A 19,376-nucleotide genomic window follows, 5' to 3' on the forward strand; every position below is an offset into this window, starting at 1 on the left:
GTTTCCATGTAACTCACCAGAGTGTCCCTCAGGCTGCAAAATCAGGCACAAGAGACAGTGTTTAGAGCATCAGGAGCCTATCAGTTCTCATTCTTTACAGGGTTGGGGTGCTATGACCAGAAATACTGAAGGTCAGCCTCAGGTCAGCCAGCTGCCCAGTTCCTGAGCTGGACCTGGAGTCCCAGGCTCAAGGCTTCTGGAGGGTGGAGCTCCCTCAATGATGCTCAGCTAGGCCATTTCAGGCACTCCACTGACAGGTCTGGCTGGCTGCATCAGAAACAAAGCTTTGGCATTCAGAAAAGCCAGGTGTTTCCTCTTATGCTTTATCTTACCAAAGGCTGCAAATTCTCTAGAAAGGGGAACTTTACTGTACAGGCATGTGCCATATGGCCTGAGGGCAGAAATAGCAAATGTAGCCTGACTGTGCATCCAGAAAACCAGTCAAGTGAAATGCCTGCCTCATATCACACATAAAAGTGAACTGACTAATGAAACAAATGTACAACATAGAACTATAAAAGCAGCAGGAGAAAACAATATGGTTTAGTACCCTGGGATGTGATAAAGGTGGCCTTTAGTGTATGTCTCCATGGAGGCTTTTTTTGGGTGGTGGTAACTAGGGATTAAAACCAAGGATGCTTAGCCACTGAGCCACATCCCTAGCCCTTTTAAATATTTTCTTTATAGATAGGGCCTTGCTAAGTTGTTGAGGCTGGCTTTGAACTCATGATCCTCCTGATTCAGCATCCTGAGCTCCTGGGATTACAGGCATGCACAACTGCACCTGGCTCCACAGAGGCTTTATAAAAAAATCAGAATTGACTTCTAGTGCACTTGTTACATATTGATCAAAGATTAATCTGTTCTATACAAAGAGCTTTTTACAAATCATCAAGAAAGAGATAAACAGATTTGGTGTGGTGGCATATGCCTGTAATCCCAGCAACTCAGGAGGCTGATGCAAGAGGATTGCATAGTTGAGGCCAGCCTCAGCAATAGTGAGATCTATCTCAAAATAAAAAATAAAAAGAGCTGGGGATGCAGCTCAGTAGTTAAGTACTCATGGGTTAAATCCCTGGCACCAAAAGAAGAAAAGAAAGAGATCAACTTCCCCACCCAATAACCAAAAGCGACCAAGAGATAATTTGAGGGCTGATAAACAAATGGTGATAGACTTAAAAATGTGCCCAGCTGCACAAGTAGGTAGGGAAACACAAATGAAAACAAGATACTATTTTTTTTGCCATTAGATTGACACAAATGTAAATTCATATAATTATGGATATTTTAGATTTCACACATTGGTGTAGCTTTTTCTACCTAATCTAAAATGCATACCTCTTTGACATAGTTAGGTCTACTTGTTATAATGAGAATATAGGATTTTGTAGTTGTTTTAAAATGTCTCCAAAAGATTAAAACTAAAGAAGCAAGTCCTCAGGTGCTCTGATGATGGAGAACAGAAGACAGAGGGTCCTGTGATAAGATGGAACTACCTTCAAGTCAATGGGAAACAGCAAATATTCTGCAAACCTGCCTGCCAGCAGGTGTACACACAGTACCTCCATTCAGGGTTGAAGCTGTCCTGGGTCTGGATGTTTCTTAGTTTCAACACCATCAGCTCATGTAGCTCCATGAGGAAAGCATCTAGGTCTGTGTGATTCAAGAAGGTGCTGAGGAGCTTAGCACTTTCTGGGCTGAGATCTGCTTTGTACCTAGAACTGATTTCCCGAAAGGGATCCTAAAAAAGATGATCAAGTACAACATCAAAGCCTGGGATCAGTGTGCGGCTCCCTAAGTCTGGGCAGAGGCAGGGCAGACTCACTTTCTTCAGTCGCAGTAGCTGTTCTGACTTAAAAGAAGAGAGGAATTGCCAGAGAGCAATGACGTGCTTTAACTGACATCTGCTTAAGGCCTGGAAGAGAAAGAGAGTCCCAAGTAGGAGGTGAAGGCTCACACCTTCCCTTGGTGCACCCCAATGACTCTGTGTACTACCCCAGGGCACTCCTCTCTGCTTCATCCATTTCCTGTCACGAGGCCACCTCTGTTCCATCCTCAAGTCTACCTGCCTCATCTTGCAAACATCTGAGAGACTCCCCCTCCTGCAGCAGCTCATATCTGTGAGTATCATGCAGTGAGGAGGTAGTCAATGTCCTCAGTCACCTGTGCATCCTGCTCTACTAGGTGGTCAGCACTGAGTGTCCTTGCTTCTCCTGTCCCCAGTGTGTGCTGCTATTCTGTGGGGTGGGGGTTCCTGACCACCCCTTTCCACAGATGCCTGCACCATGCTCCTGCATGGTGGCATTCTGGCAGGAAACTAAGATGAGGTTATGCTGATTCTCCTTGAAAAGTGCACAACACCTACCTTTAAAACTGGAGTTGTTTGGTCGTCCATTCGCAGGATGTCTTGGACATACACATTCAGGTGCATATTTGGATCCCCACCAGCTGTGCCTAGAAAGCCCAGAGTGACCTCTATGACAGAGAGGGCTTCACAGGCACTGCTGTAGGACTGAAGCTCTCCACTGATGGTACTCATTGCTGAGTGGGGAAGGGGGCTCTAAAACCAAAAGCAGAGGCTTGGGTCAGGCTATTGCTTCTCCTACTTGGTAAGACCCTAACTGTGAGCTGCCAGCCCAGGCGGGGCCAGCTATCCAGCACTTGTGGTAAGAGCTATGCTTGTGCTTGAGCTGATGCTGAGTGTGGCAGCATTTCAGACTTTGCACAGAAATGGATCTGAGCTAACTGAATCCTATACATGACCCATGAGGACACGGAGAGGCACAAGAGCCTCTCCACCTGTCAGTAGCAGAACCTAAGGGGAATGAGTGAGCGAGTTCTTGACCTGTAGCACCATGGTCACGATATCTCATTAAGAAAACAACCCCTGAGGGGTTAGTCTGTAAATCAAGAAAATTTGGTGATCTGCCATCTTGCTTGTCTCTCCAGAGAGCACTTGGCTATTAGGGGGCCCCTTGGGTACTTAGGGAGCCAGAGAGCCTAGTCCTCAAAGCAGACACCAGGATGGGTCTGGACTGTCCTGATGTATGTATGTATCCTGCAAGTGAGAGTTTATCATGATCACCTGTGCCATTTTGTTCTTGATGTCCACAAAGAGATGTTCGAAGTTCCAATCATGTCTGTATACCAGCGTGGGTATCCCCTAAGATGAGAAAGAAAAAACAGTTTTTGGACATTAAATCCATAGAGGAGACTTCCATCTGATGACAGATGTATTCTTCAGCAGTGACTCAGTGGAAGTACCAAGCCATACAGTGTACACCTGGGCAAGGCATGTAACTTTGTTGTCTCCTGATGACTCTGTTCCACCCTCACTCTTTGGACACAGTAACACAAGAAATCCAGCCTGGCTACAGTGGCTTTGCAGATATTGCCCTGTGGAATAATGTATCTGAGGACCACAAGAGAGGAAGAACATTGGCAGATCAGGAATGATGAGGAATGGGAATGTGCAGTGCACATTTGTGATCTATCAAGCAACACTGAGCAGAGACCGTGCAAAAGGCCGCCACTGTCAGGATGAAAATTCCACCAGAAAACTTCTAGAACTAATAAATGAATTCAGCAAAGTAGTAGGATATAAAATCAATACCCATCAATCAAACACATTCTTATACATCAACAATGAATCCACTGAAAAAGAAATTAGGAAAACAACCCCATTCACAATAGCCTCAAATAAAATAAAATACCTGGGAATCAACCTAACAAAAGAGGTGAAAGACCTCTATAATGAAAACTACAGAACACTAAAGAAAAAAATTGAAGAAAACCTCAGAAGATGGAAATATCTCCCATACTCATGGATAGACAGAATTAATATTGTCAAGATGCCATACTACCCAATGACATTCTTCATAGAAATACAAAAAGCAATTATGAAATTTATCTGGAAAAATAAGAGACCTAGAATAGCCAAAGCATTCCTTAGCAAGAAAAGTGAAGCAGGGGCATCACAATACAAGCCCTTAAACTATACTATAGAACTATAGTAACAAAAACAGAATGGTATTGGTACCAAAATAGACATATAGACCAATGGTACAGAATAAAAGACACAGAGACCAATCACATAAATATGGACAGAGGTGCCAAAAATATTCACTGGAGAAAAGATAACATATTCAACAAATGGTGCTGACAAAACTGGGAATTTATATGCAGCAAAATAAAATCAAACCTCTATTTCTCACCCTGCACAAAAATCAACTCAAAGTGGATCAAACACTTAGACACTATAACAGAGACCCTGTGACTAATAGAAGAAAAAAATAGGCCCAAATCTTCAGCATGTTGGCCTAGGATCTGACTTCCTTAACAAGACCGCTAAAGCACAAGAAGTAAAATCAAGAATCAAAACATGGGATGGATTCAAATTAAAAAGCTTCTTCTCAGAAAAAGAAACAATAATGAAAGAAGAGAGCCTACAGATTGGAAGAAAATCTTTACCACATGCATCTCTGATAAAGCATTAATCTCTAGGATATATAAAGAACTCAAAATATTCAACACCATGAAACCAAATAATCCAATCAATAAATGGGCTACAGAACTGAACAGACAATCCACAGAAGAATAAATACAATCGATCAACAAATATATGAAAGAGTGTTCAACATATCTGGCAATTAGATAAATGCAAATCAAAACCACACTAAGATTTTAATCTCACTCCTGTCAGAATGGCAGTCATCAAGAATACAGGCAACAGTAAATGTTGGTGAGGATGTAGGGAAAAAGGTACACTCATACATTGCTGGTGGGACTGAAAATTGGTATAACCACTATAGAAAGCAGTATGGAGATTCCTCAGAAGACTTGGAATTTGACCCAGCTCTCTCATTCCTCAGTTTATACCCAAAGGACTTAAAATCAGCAAATTACAGTAATGCAGCTGCGTTAGCGTTTATAGCAGCTCAATTCACAACAGCTAAACTATGGAACCAACTGATATCAACTTTATTCATTCAATAGATGAATGGATAAAGAAAATGTGGTATATATTTTCAATGGAATATTACTCAGCTTAAAGAAGAATAAAATTATGGCATTTGCCAGTAAATGGATTGAGTTGGAGAATATCATGCTAAGCAAAATGAGCCAAAGGCTGAATGTTTTCTCTAATATGTGGATGCTAATTCACAAAAAGTGGGGTACTAGAGAAGAACAGAGTTATCTGAGATTAGGTAGAGGGAAGTGAAGGGAGGGTAGAGGATGGGATATGGGAATAGGAAGGATAGTAGAACAAAACAGGCATTATTATTTTATATATAGATATGACTGCATGACCAATGTGATGCAGTACATTCATGCAGTACATCTATAAGTACATTCAGAAAAATGAGAAATTATATCTTATCTATATATATCAAAGTTCATAAATGCATTCTACTATCATGTATAACTAATTGAAGCAAATAAAAAAAAATTTAATTTTTTTTAAAAAAATGGCTTTGGGATCTAACAACTGACAGGCTGATTGCAGGCAATGAGGGAATAGATACATCTGAGTATAACACCTGGCTGGACCTGGAAGGATGAGTGCAGCCATGGTAAGAGACAAGAGCCACTGTGCTCAGGGAGTCAGGAGGCAGGTCACAGGGTTTGATGCAGCAAGGAAGGAAGGGGCTGGAGACACCTGGAAGGTCGGGCTGGGGCCAGGTGACAGGGCCCCTGTGCCAGATGGGGGAGTGTGGTGGAGGCCATTATAATACTGTCTACATGCTGTGGACTGGCTGGGGGTGGGGGTTCCTGACTGCCCCTTTCCAGGGGTGCCTGCACTGATGCTCCCTGCATGGGGGCATTCTGGCAGGAAACTAAGATGAAGTGGTGCTGCTGGCACTGGGCAGCTGGACTGACAGCTGTATGCTCTGAACTGAAGCCACAGCCATGGCAGTTAGAGGACGAGGGAATGGGGAAGTTCTGCGTGGTGGTTCCTGGGCACGTACTGCATATGCAACTGAAGGGGTGGCAGCAGTGAGGTCTTCTTGGTGGTGCCATTAACTGTAGTGGAAACCCAGTCCACTGAGACATGAGGCTGCCCTGGGGGACAGGTGCAGATAGTGATGGTGATATGGAAGAGAGCTGGGGACACCTCCCGGCCCAGAGAAGGCATAGGGACCACAGAACACAGTGGGGAGGCGATAACACAGACGAGACCCTGGGTGTCACTTCAGTCTGTTCCCCCTGAAACTCACAAGGGCTGTTCATAACTACAGCAGATCATTGGCAGAGGGCCCAGCCTACCTTGAGGGTGAGCCGGGGCTTGCCCTGGAGGAAGCGGCTGCTAATCTGCCGCTGGATCTTCTCCAGGTCAAATTCCTGCAACGTCTCCCCACCTTGCTCCACTTGATACTGGCAGTTGGAGATAATCAGTGGAATCAGGTCTTGCTCCACTTCGTAACTGACAACATGCAGGTCAGTGACCTCCGAGGCATCCACGGAATAGCTGAGGGACACAAGATACAATTTTTGGTGTCCAGAGCAGGTGTGTGGGGCCTAGGGCTTTGGGGAATATGCTCCTGCTTCTGCCCTCATAGAGTGAGCAAGTGAAAACCATGTGTAAATATGAGGCTTTGTTGAGGAAGGCTGAGAGAGGGTCTGGGGGATAGGAGCTGTTGCTGGCTGGAGTCTACAGCCTGGCTTGGTGGCAGGGTGGTGGGTTTACGCAGTACCTGCTGTTTTCCTTGGAGAACTTCTCCACTGTGTAGATAATTTCATTGTGAAGGTTAATCAAGTAGCTGACTAATGCAGTTGAGCAGAGACCTAGGCCCCGACGCCGGGGCAAGATGACTTCAAAATCTGTGTCCAGATCCAAGTCGGAGTTGCAGTAGTCTTTAGGTAACTTGATTTCACCTTTAAAAGACAGGGTCATTCCTAGGTAGAGGGATGTTGCTTCAGGCATTTGGGTCACAGCCTGGAGGCAGGGGAGGAGGAGGGCAGCCAGGGGCAGCCTTCTCCATAGAGCTGGGCCCTGGCCATTAAGTTTCCAGTGCTCGCAACTCCTTTCTGATTTTATATTTATAGATTCAGGATGACTGAGGGTTACTTTGGAGGTTGGTTCATGTATCCCAGCACCTCCATCAACAGGTTGCATTGCCACATACACAGCAGGGTGCTGGCAGAGCCACATGGAGGAGGACACTTACCATTGGTCTCCAGTGATTGCCTCAGGGCATTCCACGTGGACAGGAAGATGGTGATCCTGTTGCGGAATAGCTGCCTTAGCCCATCTGTTGAACACAACACTTGGTAAGACCCCATGGAAACAACCCCTACCACTACCCTGGCCAGGGTCAGACCACAAGGTGTGCTCCCAAGAACCTGACCCTGCACCTTCCCATACTCAGCAGCATGCCTGAGCTTCAAGTTTGAGGCTGTATGAGAAGCTGGAGAGGGGGTGGGCTTTCCAGCCACAGCAGTGGCTTATGGCCCATCTCTGGGATTTGGCATCCTTTGCCTCATTCTCTACCTTAGGACCTGATCCCCACCCTCATGTCCCAGCCTGAATGATCCTTTTGAACCACCAAACATGGATGGTCCTGATCTTTTGTTGGAGCAGACAGCAGTCATACCTGAACTGTGACTGCTAATAAAACTCTTGATGGAACAGTATTCATCTTTTGGAACATTCTGGAATCGTTTCACTAGATCCCTTTGCAGGGCCAAAATCTCAGGCAGGAATTTCACCAGTCTCAGTTCTGCCTCCTGGAGAAGGGAAGATGGCTCAGTAACACTTTCTCTATTTAACTGAGAAACAACATGGGGTGTATAGATTTGGGGGCAGGATAGGGATTTAGTGGTTTAATGTGGTCAGTGGATTGTTTTACATGATTATACCCTGAAGCTTGCAAATGGGAAAGAGGTCATCCCATCCTTTCATCAAGTGGTGAGGGATGTAGAATGAACTGGATCAAGTCCCCGCCCTCCTCCAATGAAAAGCTGCCTCAAGGACTGAGCTGGGTTCCGAATCTCAGTTTGCACAAGAATCAACTCTAGATGACCAAAGACCCAGATGTAACTCTGCAGCTGCCAGCAGAAAAAGAGGGGAAATACTCGGGACATTGGCACAGGCAATGGGTTTCTGGATAGGACCCCAAAACCACAGGAAGTAAGAGCAAATGACAAATTGGATTATATCAAACTAAATAGTTTCTGCACAGCAAAGAAAAAACAGAGTGAAGAGACAACCTACAGAATGGAAGAAATAGCTGCCAATTCTTCACCTGATAGCAGGTAAATACCCAGAATATATAACTTAAAAAATTTAATAATAAAAAAATCCAAGTAATCCAATTTAAAAATGAGTAAATGATCTGAATAGACACTTCTCAAAAGAAGAAATACAAATGGTTTACAGATATATTAAAAGTGCTCAATATCAGTAGCCATTAAGGAAATGCAAATCAAAATTACAATGAGATACTATCCCACCACAGTTAGAATGGCTCTTATTTAAAAAATAAGATAGGCATGGTGGCACACACCTGTAATCCCAACTACTCAGGAGCCTAAGGCAGGAGTGTCACAAGTTCTCGGCTAATCTGGGCAATTTAGTGAGACTCTGTCTTAAAAAAAAAAAAAAAAAGATAGTGGGGGAGCTGGGTATGGGGGCAGTAGCTCAGTAGTAGAGCATTGCTTGCTTAGCAAGCCCAAGAAGGCCCTGGGTTCAATTGCCACTAGTCCTCCACCCCAAAAAAAGATGAACCCAAACATAAAATAACAAATGCTAACAAAGAGGAAGAGGAAAAGGAAATCTAGTATACTTCTGGTGACAATGTAAATTAGTACCTCATAATGGAGAACAGTTTGGAGTTCCCTCAAACTGAAAAAAAAATATCTACCATTTGATCCAACTATCCCATTCTAAAGGAAATCAGTGTATCAAAGAGGTACTGCATACCCATGTTTATGTGGCACCATTCCCAATAGCTAAAATGTGGAATTAGCCTAGAAGGCCATCAGCAGATGAATGGATAAAGAAGATGTGGTTTATATATGTAATAGAACATGATTCAGCTGTAAGAAAAATGAACTCCAGTCATTTTCAGCAAAATGGATAGAACAAGATGACATTCTTTTAGGTGAAACAATCCACACATAGAGACAAGATCAGTGCATGCTATATGCATACAAGGAAATATCACACCTATTCTCATTAATGTGTACAACTAATGAATTAATAAAAATAAATAATTTGGAAAAAGTTTTAAAAAATTGACTCTTGGGTCCACTGTTGGGTGTGAGGCTGCTGAAAGAAAACACCAAGGCCTACTGCAGTGGTAGCTGATGTGATTTTGGGTTTTGTTCTGAAGGGCCAGGATCCAGCATCCTCGGTCAAATGAAACCATATCTTGATAAGAGATCACAACACTAACATGAAGTCCTTCCTAGTGTGAGCACCAGACATTCCCCAATCATTCTGCTCTCTGCCAGCTGTGATACTGGTCCATGAGGGAGCTGGCGAGAACCTCTACTGTGGCCCAGGAGAGCTCAAGTGGGTGAAAGCTGGGGATAGTTTCTGGGCCTGGCAGTATGACTCCACACTCTGCAGCCCTATCATGCAGCACACTGCCTCCTGCCTGCAGGGCACAGGGAGGGCTCTGGTGTGGTTTTGGTGTGCATTCTTGACTGTTCGGCAGGGACTTGCTGGTGACCACCTGCTCAGCTTCTGGGGATGAAGACAAGGCATCACAACTGAGTGCTCATGGTGGTCCCTCCTGGCCTTCAAGTTCGAAACAGATCACCACTAACCGCACTCATGTGCATATTTCACCTGTGACTTCAGCAGATGTGTCTTAAGACCTCTGCACTCTCCCTGAGACTCATGCTACAGGCCTTGCATTCAGAATCACAGTGCTGATGGGATTGGTTAGGGTTCTGCCCCTAGGAATGATGACTTTGAACCCAAGCATGGGGCCTCCCAGTCCTCAGGGGAAGTCTACCAGGAAAAGGGGGCAGCCCATGAAGCAGACACACCTTCTGCAGGAACTGCCAGAGCACGGGTACCACCTCCTTGCCGTTCTTCTGCTCCACAACGTGCTGAAGGTATTCGACTGTGATCTTTTGCCTGCAGCTCCAAATCTTTGAGCAATGAACCACACTTTTCTGGTGCAGTTGGGGCAAGAAGCTTGCTGGGTCACCATATATGATTTTGGCCACGGGGTTGGAGCTGATGCGCTCATCCTGGCTAATAAGCATGCTCACAGTCAGCAGGGTCTTCTCTAGATGCTGGATAAAGAAACGATACAGCATTCTGTAAGTGACACATTGTCACAGACAACCAGGCAGCTCATGGACCCACAGTGGTTCCTTAGGAATCTGCCTGCAACCCGGATGCTTGCATTTGCTGTATTTCACTGTTATTGGGGGGTTCCTTGTTCATAGTGTTCTTGCCTCCCCAGAGTGAGACTCGGGGCCTTTATTTCACCACCCTTTTGCTTCTTGACTTCCTTGACCTGCTGTGGATAGTCAGCTCTGTGATGTTCTCAGCAGAGCAGTCATGAATCCAGACTGTCGATGCATTTCTGGAGGGTCTCTTACTTTCACATTCTGCTGTAAACAGCAGTGGAGAGCAAGCTACTGCCTGCCCTGTGAGAACTGATAATTGTTGGCCTGATTTATGGCCATTGCAGTAGGGGTACCTGGGGATAGCAGAAGGAGAGGTTTCTCCAGGTGAGGCCTCTGATGGCCCGCCTCAGGACAGTGGGCCAACAGTCCTCCACAGATTAATGGAGAGAGGACTAGGGAGCCACTTACCTCCAGTTCAGGGAGAAGAAGAGCTTTGATGTGTTTTTCCCAATTGTTTCTCTGTTCTTTGGTTGACGATTCTTCATCAAAATTTAAATGCCCTGCAAAGAAAACCAAACTGTGTTACCCAACAAACAAAAAAGGCTGGTCTCCATACAGTAAACACTGAATAATATTAATAGAGAGAGTCCTCCTTTTGGTGTGATAACTTCCTCAGTTAACCAGGTATTACCAACACCAGCCTCTGGATCTTATAATATAGTGTAGTCTCTGACAACTCTCTGGCCCACAGCTCTGGTCTTAAAAACATTCCAGACAAATGACTAAGGACAGGATGTGAACTCAAAAGCCCAGGGGCACAGTGATGCTGACAGCTAATCAGAGCCACCTCACTGCTGCCCCGAGGCCTTTAGGCAGAGGAGGTCCCAGGGAACTGGCACCAGGTTAGGACTCCTGAGTCCATGGCTGTGGAAGCCACACCAGAACAAGAGGCACTTGGCAGAAGAAAATCGGATCTGGCTAAGATGGGAAGGACATGCTAATGCTGGTTTCTGGCAAAGACACACCTGAAGGAGGACAGATTCTCTGGTTGTGGGAACAGACTTTTTATTGCTATTGTTATGATCTGTATGCTTTTAAATATCATTGTTCTGCAGTGGCCATTTTAAAAGATTTTTTCAGGTAAGCAAGAAGAAACTGAAATCCCTCCTAATGCCACTCAGATAACCACTTACAGAGTCTCCTTACAGACCTTTGCTTTTGGCCTGGATTTAAATGTTTAGAGTAGAAGAGTTAGCTCGGCAGACAGTGTTTTGTAGCTTCCTTTGTTCATGTAACATGTGAACATGCACACATTAGGTCAGGGTACAAGTGTGACATCTCTGGAAAGCAGAAGTGGGACATGTCACCTGCTGGGGTGCCATGTGCTCCCAGGACACAGGTTAATGGTGCATGCACAAGCACCAGGTATCAGTGCTGCAGGGCCCAGCCAGGAGGGTGGTGTGTGGAGGAGCGCAGCAGCCCCTCCAACCCCCACAAGGAGAGCAGAGCACTCGCTCCCACTTCTGTCACACCATTGACCAGGAGCTGAGGGAGCCTGGCCTCTTGGCAGTAATGCCCAGCCCAAGTCCCTTGCTTACTCTGGTCAGGGAGTGGGTGCTGCTCTTTGAGAAGCCAGCGCAGCATGAGGTGGACCACATGGGTGGTCTCGTCGGCACTCTTCCCCAGTGTCTTTGTCAACTGCTCCAAGTCTCTCTGGATGTGCTGCTGCAGGAATCCTTTAGGGTCACTCACTGGAGGCTTGATGATGTTTATCACAGTCTGTGAGGGAAACTAGATAAGACTTGTAGTGAGATCAATGTGTAGAGGACACAGTGAGAAGCCAAAGGAGTGAAGCACCAGCACTGGGGAGAGGGTGGTTTCTAGGTGAGGTCTGAATGCTCTCAGCATGACGCAGGCAGTAGAGGAAGGGAGGCAGGTGAGTAGAGCCAGAGATTGCTGGCTCTGATGTCATCCTGTGCAGCAGAGAATGCTTCCCTGCACCTCCTGCAGCCACCACAAGGGTGTAGGTGACAGGGTCCCACCACCTCCCCATGCCTAGGTGTGGGCAAGGGCAGAGTTGTATACTCTGAGTAGACTTTACAATCTGATTATTGCATCTTGTATACACATGCTAAGATGTCACACTGTAACAAACATGTGTAATTGTTTTGTGTCCGTTAAAACAGATTTTAAAAATTAAAAAAATGAAGAAGATGTTCCATAATCTGAGGAGTAGTTCCCCCATTGCATCATATGCCCCAGAGGGAAAAGTAGGATCTATAACTTTTGCCTTACCCTGTGGACTAGGTAAAATCCCTAGGTGGCTAGGACTTTGTAGACAAAAGGACTTGATGCAAACACAGCAGGTTCTTCCTATGGTAACATAAGAGAGTCTAGCGGTAATGTCTTATACCTCAGGATTTTGGGTGGCTCCCAAAAGCATAGCTAGATGAGTGAGTAGGCGCATGAGAATGAAAACGACCGGGGACAGCTCTCGGTCAGACACCACTATGACATCTCTGGGTTGTGGGTGGCCCAGCACATGGCCAGTCTTGGTTCTGTCTGTGCTGTCTCTGAAAAGGATGAGAGGAAACAGGGTGAAGACTAGAGATGCCTATTTCTCCTCAGCTCCAGGGGCCTCACATCTTAACGACTAGGTTCCTAGTTTTGTTTTGTTTTTGTTTTTGGCATGGAGGATTTAACCCAGGGGCTTAACCAGTGAGCCACATTCCCACCCTCTACTTTTTTATTTTTTATTTTGAGACAGTTTAAGTTGCTGAGGCTGGCTCTGAACTTGTGATCCTCCTGCCTCAGCCTCCTGAGCCACTGAGATTAGAGGTGTGCACCAACACACCCAGCTAGGTTTTTAGTTTTGAAGAAAACACTAAAAGAACTAGGCCACATGCCTTCAAGTGCTTCTCTTTTTAGACCCACCCTGCTGGCTGGCCAGACCCTGCAACATTCCCAATGTTAAGTGGCTGCAGTGGATTGAGGACAGCTGTACACTCCAAGTAGACTTTATGATCTGATTGTTACAGATCACTAATATGGCCATTAGTGCAGGGTGTTAGGATGGGGGTCAATGCCTGCCTCAGGACTGTGAGTTTGGGGCATTTTTACATCCACATGGAGATTGTCCACATTATTCTCAATTTTTTCCAAATCAAAACCTGGGATACACAATTTGGCAAAAGTTTTCAAGATTCAAGGACATTGATAGTTTATGGAGATAACAGGCTAGACTATTTTAAGCTTTGTAACAGAAGAGCCAGATAAATAGAGAGATACAAGGTCCCTTATGTCATCTTAAGGGAGCACTGACAGCCACACTCATCTCAGGATCAAGCATGGGACTGTGAGATCAGATTTTTAGTTTTACTTATTTTTTTCTGTGCTGGGAATTGAGCGTTGGACCTCACATGTGCTAAGAAAGCACCCTACCTCTGAGCTACACCCCCAGCCCTTTCTATTTTTGAGACAGGGTCTCACAAAGTTTCCCAGGCTGGCTTCAAACTTTCCATCCTCCTGCCTCTCAAGTAGCTGGAATTATAGGCATGTACTGTGCCTAGCTGGAGGTTGGATTTTTATCTGACTCTGTTACAGTGGGCCTTCTGTATCTGCAGTTCTGCACCTGTGGATTCAACAACTATGAATATTCAGAATATTCAAAAATATTCAGAAAAACACTGAATCTATATTGAATAGCAGCTTTTCTTCTTGTCACTATTTCCTAAAAAGTATGATAGATGAGTATTTATATAGCAGTCACTTTGCATGAGATATAATAAGAAACCTAGAGATAATTTTTTAAAAGTCTATGGGAGGCCAGGTGCAGGGGTACACAACTGTAATCCCAGTGCCTTGGAAGGCTGAGGCAGAAGGATCTCAATTTCAAATCCAGCCTCAGCAACTTAGCAAGACCCTGTCTCTAAATGAAATATAAAAAATGGGCTGGGGATGTGGCTCACTGGTTAAGACCCCTAGACTCAATTCCTAGTATCAAATAAATAAACAAACAAACAAACAAACAAACAAACTCTTTGGGATGATATTTGTAGGTCACAAACAAGTACAGTGCCATGACACATAGAGAAACTGAACATCTGGATCTGAATATCTATGGAGGACAGTGTCCTGGAAACAGTCCCCACAGATATGGAGGGATGGATGTACTTCACAAGACTGATTACATGTATCTTCCACTTTTCTCAAATTAAAAAAAAAAAACAGGGCTCAGGGTGCAGCTCCATGGAAGAGCACTTGCCTAGGATATGTGAGGCCCCAGGTTCCATCCCCAGCACTACAAAAACAAAATAAAGAAGAAAAAAAAAAAAACAAGCTTCAGTGCCACATGACTACAGGTGTGCTTGATGTGAATCCCCAACATGATGCAGGTCCAGATATAGAGCAGTGGTGTTAGTGATCCTATACTTGGTATGATTCATCTGCTGGAATGGACAGTGCAGAGCCCCAGGCTCCAAGGGAGGGGAGCCGAGCCCACATACTTGATGGTTTCGAAGCCTGTGTGAGGTCTGTGGTCGACACCTCCAATTACAGCACCACACTCAACACAGGAGCTCTGCTCCATCGGCCTGCCACACTGGGACATAGAGGGGACACACAGTCAGTACACACATGGTACATGTGCAGAAGCCACCCTGCATAGGAGGTGGTGTGTGCCACAGTCTGCATCTGGTGCATGTGTGTGTTAGGGTGGAGCAGGAGTCCTGGGGAGAGGGTGGGCACTTAACCACATATACTGTCCATGGGCAAATATGGCTTCATTTTCCAAAAATAAAGTTTTTTACTCCCAAGTAGAGTGACTAGTGTGTATAACCCCATCTTCCTTTCTTCCATTCACCACCTTCTCCATCCCTGTGTCTAGCATGCCAGCCTCTAGAGTATCATTATCTAACACCAGGAATGATGGTGTTAATAACTTCTAAGCAGACCTCCTCACATCCACTGGACAAAAACAACAACAACAACAACAAAAACCCAACCATAAGATTTGCCACCACTAACGGTCCTAGGTTTCCAAGTTAAATGGCACCCCACTGCATGCTATGAATCACAGCCACAGCAGGCCCCTCCAGCTGCAGCGCTCAGACCACAGAACTCAGTGATAAGAGGGGCCCTGGAATCTCTTCTTATTTCACTCCTCGGACAAGGAAGCAAGTGGGAGTCAGGAAGGTGAAGTCACATCAGGGTTGCATCCTTGTCTCCTGTTCACTTTAGGGAGCAGCACACATAAGTCCAATCCAGCAGCCTGTTGCTTAGCAAGTGCAGATGCCATGAGCAGCCAGGGAGATGCTCTGGAGTCCCAGATGAGCAGCATGTGCTTGTCTCCCAGGGCTCATCACCCATAAGTCTTCCCTGTCCACTCATGTCCTCTGGTATCTAGCCCACATTCCTCTCTGACTAGTGAACCAGCTGAGGGTCTGTGTGGTTGAGACCTGTTGCAGGGCCAGGGAGGGGGGTGGGGCTCCCAGCGAGCAGCACCATGGCGTCCCAGGAGACTTGGGCAGTGCCTGCAGACATTCTTGGGCATCACACTGGGCTAGGGGGTGCTGCTATACCCAGTGAGCTGAGGCCAGGCATGCTGCTAAATATCCTACAATGCACAGACAGATCTGCAGAAAAGAATCATGTTCACAGTGCCATTTAGACACTCAGTTGGAACACCCTGAGCAGCCCTCAGAATGCACCTATGTCTCCCTCATTCCCTACGCCCTCCCTCCCACCCCAGATGGGAATGCACATTTAGAGCCTCCCCCAAACACCAAGACTCACCTCTCCTACAGTACACGGATGACCATTGGGACAAGCTGTGAGTCTCTTCTATGTGGGAAGGGGAAGTTGCTGCCCTCCTCTCTGGCCCTGACCAACAGGACACACAGCCCCCGTCCTTAGCACCTCACAAGAAGCCTTGAGCCATGCCATCAGCTAAGTTTTCTTGACATGTTCTGGAGCTCAGTGAACACATGCCACCAGTGAAAAGTGTCTGAATTTGGCTTTACACAGCAGAGAGAGATTAGATTCCAGGGGTAACTAGCCCACATTCCTCTCTGACTGGTGAACCAACTGAGGGTCTGTGTGGTTGAGACCTGCTGCAAGGCCAGGGAGGGAGGTGGGGCTCCCATCCAGCAGCACCTTGGCATCCCAGTTGCAACCCAGCAACTAGTGTGTACCAGGGGTAACTTGGTGGCAGCGGGGATAGTGTTTTATATCTTTCTATTCTCTTGGATTTTTCCTTTTTTGGCAAGAGCATGATTTAGAACAACTTAAAAATTTAGTTTTAGAAGGTTATTTACTCAAAGTAACAGCATAACTCACATAAAGTCAGGGGTTATATGGCTGTCTCCCAGGTCCAGACTACAGGAAGCTCTCTTTGGGTCAAAAACCCCTGGATTGTGACTGGCCTTTGAATGAGCCTCAGTGAGGTCCCTAGGTCCCCCTTATTCCAAATGGCATGTTCTGCAGAGCAACAGTACATCCCAAAGGGTCTTTCCCATGACTATGCAGGGAAACGATTTGGTCATCTAGCCAGCCAAGTCTATGGCCCTCGAGCCACCAGGAGAGGCAGGTGACATGGGCCTTCAGCAGAACCCTGTGAAACCCAGGTCCAACCCTAGGCCTGGCATGGTCCAACCCTAGGTCTGGCATGGCATCACTCCAAGCTAAGAGGAGTGAGACCCCTCCCCTTAACCAATACTCACTATACCATTGGACGCCTTCCAGACCCTCCCACTTCTGGGCTTGAGCCAGCAGGTCTTCAGGTATTGTTGGAAGAAAAGCGTTCTGAAAGACCAAGAGCAGAAGTGGCCCTGCTGAAAGGGCCTGTGGGCTGTAGCTGCAACCCAGCAAGAGGCACAGAGTGAGAAAGTTTCTTCTCAGCTCAAGAGCTGTTTACAGAGGATGAACAACAGCTCTGTGTGAAACGGCAAAGGGTAGGGCATGTTTTTACCAGGACTGTGCTGAAGGATCAAGTGGGGCAACAGGGCAGAGAATCTAGAAGGTGGACAAGTTAGAGAGTTCCCACATCCACAGGCTGAAAAACCACTGAAGTTTCACTGTGAAACCAAAGTCATCATCATGCAGCTTACCACCATGCTGGCTGGGGAGAAGGCCAAGTTCCTCAGGGGCACCAAGACTTTGTTCTGTCCACACAGAAGGACAGCCGCAGTGTGAATGGCCATTTCTGTCACTGTTCCTTCAAGGCTGTCAGCACCAGGGCCCGCGCTCAGCAAGGGCAGAGTGTTGGCCACGAGGGATGCTGCGAAAGGCCTGACCCCCGGAGGAGACAGGATCCTGCTGTCCTCAATGAACCTGCTCACAGCCTCGCATTGCTGGCACGAAAGACGTTTTTCATGTTAGGATATGTCAAAGAAGAATACTGTGTGAACTTAGGGTTTTCTCTTTGAAAGTCACACATTTCAATATTGAGTGCAATCAAATATTAAGGTAAATATAGTTCAATGATCATTAATGGAGGAGAAATTCATCAGGAAAGAGAATTTTCATGTAGAAATACAGCAACCACATTCCTGAGTGCAGATCTCAACACTCTGTTTTGGTAAACATTAGGTAATATTCCTGAGACTGTAAGTTTGGGTTAAACAGTGAATATTTCTTCCACATAACAAGGGTACACCCTCTATCCTAGATAGGAAATTATGGAAGGTCATAATTCCTATTATCCTGATAGGAAATAAAAGTTTGTGACTTCTACTGTGCTCAGAAAGTCCCTCCCAATCATGAGACTGAACATAAGCCTCAATGTGTCACTTACCTGTGGCTTAGGGTGGAGGTTCGAGTTGTGGGAGCAGTGGAGAGCAGCCACTTCTCGGAATAGCGCCAGCAGCAGGTAGACGGCCTCCAGGGCTCCTGCAGGCCTGCGGGCAGGGTGTGGAGAGAACCCTCAAAATCTACACACCACTACCTGGAGCAACCCTCCCTGGGGCCATGCACCGTGGGCCTCCACGGACATGACTGGGGCTATGAGTTCATGAGACAGGCTCGGGTTAACCTCAGTGCACAGGGGTCCGGCAGCCATGATGGAGGAACAGAAGTCAGCACCTGTTCTCCTCCAACTACTTCACTGGTCTTGGAAATGTTTCCTGAGACAGGGTTTTCTATTTTCTCTTCCTAGCATAAGGCCAGGATAAACAGGGACTATAAAAGGAAGCAAGACCAGAACAATTTAAAGATTAGAATCCTGGAGCTGGGGTTGTAGCTCAGTGGTAGAGTGCTTGCCTAGTATGCATGAGGCACTGGGTTCGATCCTCAGGACTGCATAAATAGTAAATAAATAAAATAAAAGTATTGTGTTTACCTGCAGCTAAAAATATTTACAAAACATATTAGAATCCCTAAACTCTGCATCAACAGATAAGCATATACATGGATTGTGAATCTACGTAGCTATGGATTTTACTAATTGTGCTGATTGATATCTTTCACTCCCCTTGGAGGCCAGGGGCATCTGTCTCCCAGTACTTAGTATCACTCTAGGGGCTGTTCAGATGCCCTCTCCAGCACATCTGCATCTTTTGACATAACCAGGGAAGATGCAAGTGTGAGGGGTGCCACCTGTCTCAGGGAGAAGCTGCGAGCCCATCCTACCATCAGAGCAGCCTCGAGGCTGGGGGCCTTGCACTCGAGCATGGCTTTGCCCACTGCATCACGAAGTGCCTTGTACTCGTCCCCATGCACCAGGTATTGGTCCATCTGGCCCGTGTGGTCCTTCTGCAGCCCAGGAGAAGAGAGTTAGTCATGGTGGGGCGGGGTGGGGCATTCTGCAAGGCCCTTCTCCATAGGTGAAGAAAGACAGCAGACACTGTTGGAGGATGGAGGTAGCTCAGCTGAGACTCCCTGTAGGGCCCAGGCATGACAGTCCTGAGGGGTCTTCAGAAGCATGGCCTCCACAGGGACGGAGAGCCCAGGGAGAGGGAGGCTGACCCTGGAGCTGCTTGCTTTCTCTATACACGGCACCACATGAAGCAAGGTGACAAAAACATGTCATCTCTGAGTCCCAGTTGGTCATCTTAAAGATGCCAGGAGCT

Source organism: Marmota flaviventris, assembly GCF_047511675.1.
Source record: "Marmota flaviventris isolate mMarFla1 chromosome 16 unlocalized genomic scaffold, mMarFla1.hap1 SUPER_16_unloc_2, whole genome shotgun sequence".
Taxonomy (NCBI): domain Eukaryota; kingdom Metazoa; phylum Chordata; class Mammalia; order Rodentia; family Sciuridae; genus Marmota; species Marmota flaviventris.